The sequence below is a fragment of the Nilaparvata lugens genome, chromosome 10, assembly GCF_014356525.2.
Source record: "Nilaparvata lugens isolate BPH chromosome 10, ASM1435652v1, whole genome shotgun sequence".
Taxonomy (NCBI): Eukaryota; Metazoa; Arthropoda; class Insecta; order Hemiptera; family Delphacidae; genus Nilaparvata; species Nilaparvata lugens.
In genome coordinates, this window is record NC_052513.1 from 43,672,222 (window position 1) to 43,676,956 (window position 4,735).

The following is a 4,735-nucleotide window of genomic DNA, read 5'->3' on the forward strand; positions in this document are numbered from 1 at the left end:
TGTAGTTTTCATTTTCATGTTTTACTCATTAGTAATAGAATATAATTTCCTGTTTTTAATATCATGTAGTTTTCATTTTAATTTTATGATTTCTTCATTCATCTTATTATTTTATGTTTTATTCATTACTAATAAACTATATTTTTACTTTCCTTGCCCTATTACCATAGGTAAGGAAAGTATTGCTTTCCGAAAAAAATTAAGGTACCCCAATTTCTAAATTTCTATACGTTTCAAGGTCCCCTGAGTCCAAAAAAGTGGTTTTTGAGTATTGGTCTGTATATGTGTGTGTGAGTGTATGTGCGTCTGTGTACACGATATCTCATCTCCCAATTAACGTAATGACTTGAAATTTGCATCGTAAGGTCCTTACAATATAAGGATCCGACACGAACAATTTCGATCAAATGCGATTCAAGATGGCGGCTAAAATGTTGTCAAAAACAGGGTTTTTGCGATTTTCTCGAAAACGGCTCCAACGATTTTGATTAAAGTTATACCTGAAATAGTCATCGATAAGCTCTATCAACTGCCTCAAGTCCTATATCTGTAAAAATTTCAGGAGTTCCGCCCCATCTATGCAAAGTTTGATTCTAGATTCACAATTATCAAGCTTCAGATACAATTTAAACAAAAAATTTCAAGTGGAATAGATTGAGCTTCAGAATCTCTACAATTAATGTTCAGTAACATTTTCACCTAAAATTAAAAATAAACTCGAAAATCGAGAAAATGTGATTATCCAATTGCAAACTATTGGCAACTGTTGATTCTATTAAATGATTCACTATGAAGATATAGCAGACCTCGCGTGTCTCCAGCGTTATTACCCTGTCACCAGCTGGCTCTAATCTTTGAATAGTATACTTGAGATGCGCGGGAACACTACCGTAGCGTCAGGTGATCAATTTTCATAACGGCAAGGAAAGTTGTGTGAGTGCGCCACACCAGATTTTTCTTTTTAATATTATGTAGTTTCCACGGTTAACCACGAGATCCTCTTTTAAAAAAACCCTCTCTGATTGGCTCTTATGGATTATAATCACGGTTAAAATTTAACAGGCTTTTATGCTACCGAGCCTAATCCTTGGAAATTACTTACAGTAGGCTGTGCGCACACCATTTAGTCAAGACAAAACATGATCAGACACCTTTAGTCACAATACTTCACATAGTTGCTTATGAAGCAGCACACACCTATTAGTCATTGCAATTAGACATGTCTTCATAAGCAACTATGTGAAATATTGTGACTAAACTTGTCTGATCAAGTTGTCTTGACTAACTGGTGTGCGCCCAGCCTAAGTTATTACGAAAAATATCTAGACTCTTCATAGATGAAGTGCGTACTTTTAAGCTTACAATACGAGTACAGTACATTTGTATCATAGAATAATTATTGATGTTTCAATTAAATTTAATTTGGGAGTAACTGAACTATAGTGAGGTCCTGGTTATAATGGCAGTGGTGAAAGATAGGAGAACAACGTTGCCGAACCTCTGTCTTGTCAATGCCTTCTATAGACGGTAGCTGATACAGGTTTATTGATGTAAAGCTGCGTTTACACCAAAGCTATTAACAAAATGTTAATAACTTAATCCTTATAGATTCTATTAGATTGAACATAACTTATCATATACATGATGAACATATGTGTTTGTCAAGTTCCTTTCAATCTAATTGAATCTATAAGGGTTAAGTTATCAACATTTTGTTAACTTTGGTGTAAACGCTGTTTAATATCAACTTTTCATTCTCGTTTGACATAATCAATTAATTATATTTTTCAATAATTTCATAAGATGAAATATTTTGTTAATTATTAATTCTACATTTTTAAAAGCCGATCTGGCAACAGAGCAAAGTGAGAAAGAGATAGCGCTATCCGCTTTGTTGAATGATAGACAAGGATAGCAAAATACCATTGCAAATCAAACACTGCCATTATAACGTGGACTTTACTATAGAGAGGAATCAGAGTAGAAGTAGATTACCATTGGAGTAGAAAAATCAGTGTAGAGTAGTGGTAGTTTGGCATTGATTTGAATGTGTATTGTGAGTAGAATATTGATGCGCCTGCGCCATAGCAAGCAAGCACTGGCTATCTGCAGACTATTGATAGAGCACAAAGGTGGCGCACATTGGAGCGAGGCGAGGTGGCACTCCACCTTGAATGGGGTGTACTACAATTTGCGACCAATCACCATAGATCAATGAATTTAATCAATCAATTCATTTATTTCACAAACAAACATAATACAAAATCAACGTTAGTAGACAGGTGTAAGGTAAGATTCAAAGTGGTGGGGGGAACGCCAGCGTGACGTCACATGTAGTAAAAAAGTGATAGAGTAACCACACTGAGCATACAGTTTATTCACTGTAGCTTCAAATAAATCGTCGTTTAATCCCCTCAAGATTGACCTAGAACTTTAAAATTCTCCTTACTTATAGCGAATGAATCATGGATTATTATGATAATGTTAAATATGTCAAGTTCATTCAAATTGTATGAATAAAATGAAGTTGGAAATTTTCAAGAATCTAAAAACTTGACATGAAAAAAGTTGATACGGTGGAAAAGCGTTAGTAGACAACGTTATACTATTATAATTTCCGATTAACCCATAAAACAATCTTGATAAACTAATGCATTGCAATAAACCGATCCCGATAAATCCGATGCATTGCATTCATATAAATGCACTGAACACATGCTCGAGCACATGTTCTATTAGATAAACATAACTTATCATACACATGATTAACATATGTGTTTGTCAAGTTCCGTTTAATCTAATAGAATCTATAAGGGTTAAGTTATTAACATTTTGTCAACTTTGGTGTAGACGCTGCTTAATATTAACTTTTCATTCTCGTTTGAAATAATCAATTATATTTTTCAATAATTTCATAAGATGAAATATTTTGTTAGTTATCAATTCTACATTGTTAAAAGACGATCCTCTGTCTAGTCAATGCCTTCTATAGACGGTAGCTGATACAGGTTTATTGATGTAATATTAACTGTTCATTCTCTACCTTGTTGAAAGACGATGACAGAGCAAAGCGAGAAAGAGATAGCGCTATCCGCTTTGTTGAATGATAGACAAGGATAGCAATACCATTGCAAATCAAACACTGCCATTATAACGTGGACTTTACTATAGAGAGGAATCAGAGTAGAAGTAGATTACCATTGGAGTAGAAAAATCAGTGTAGAGTAGTGGTAGTTTGGCATTGATTTGAATGTGTTTTGTGAGTAGAATATTGATGCGCCAATAGCAAGCAAGCACAGACTGTCTGCAGACTACTGACAGAGCCCATATCCAACAAAGGTGGCGCACATTGGAACGAGGCGAGGTGGCACTCCACCTTGAATGGGGTGTACTACAACTTGAGACCAGTTACCGTAGATTCATGAATTTAATCAATCAATTCATTTATTTCACAAACAAACATAATACAAAATCAACGTTAGTAGACAGAAGGTTGATCACTCACAGGTGTAAGGTAAGATTCAAAGTGGTGGGGGGAACGCCAGCGTGACGTCTAAAAAAGTGATAGAGTAACCACACTGAGCATACAGTTTATTCACTGTAGCTTCAAATAAATCGTCGTTTAATCCCCTCAAGATTGACCTAGAACTTTAAAATTCTCCTTACTTATAGCGAATGAATCATGGATTATAATGATAATGTTAAATATGTCAAGTTCATTCAAATTGTATGAATAAAATGAAGTTGAAAATTTTCAAGAATCTAAAAACGTGACATGAAAAAAGTTGATACGCTGGAAAAGCGTTAGTAGACAACGTTATACTATTATAATTTCCGATTAACCCATAAAACAATCTTGATAAACTAATGCATTGCAATAAACCGATCCCGATAAATCCGATGCATTGCATTCATATAAATGCAATGAACACATGCTGGTATCGAGCACATGTTCTACGAGAATCAAAATATCATATCCCCGAAATTCACAAGCTGATGTATAGCCAAACTACAAAATATAAACACGACCTAGAAGATGAAGAAACCTTAAGGGTTTGAAAGGGTAGGTTAAGAGGTGGGGTTTTCGCTTTTAAATGACAAAATGCTTGTATTATTTAAATTTTTGGATAATTATTGTAAAGCATAAACAGAAAGCTTGCATGTCAGAACATGTTTGTGTTATATCATTTGACTATACGTCACCGTATGATTTTCAAGAATGCGATATTCTGCCTACTTTGTACTACAGCCTACGTCACGACTGCAGTTCCCCCACTACAATTGCATGTCAACTTAAATTCAATAGATGAGTGACCAACCTTCTGTCTACTAACTTTGATACAAAACAACAAAGAAAGATATAAAAATGTAAAATAAAATTACAACTTAAACACCCGGTTACACAAATGTCTGTTAACTTTTAATTCAGATTAAATTCCACGTAAAACCAATTAAAGAAGCCTAAACCTTATCCGATTGGTTCTCGTGGAGTTTAACCATGATTAAAATTTAACCGGCTTTTGTGCAACCGGGCCGTAGCTTATTAGCTGTTTCTATGCAGGAGGATATAGAAATAGCTGATTATTTAAGTCTGTTCGGTACACCTTTTTATTTTTATTCAAATTGGATAATATTTTTCAATATAATTGTTAAGATCATTATAAGAGTGAGAAAAAGTGGCAACTGACATTTTCAAGTGGTCTAATAAGCGAGTTATGGGTTGTTGAAGTGCTAA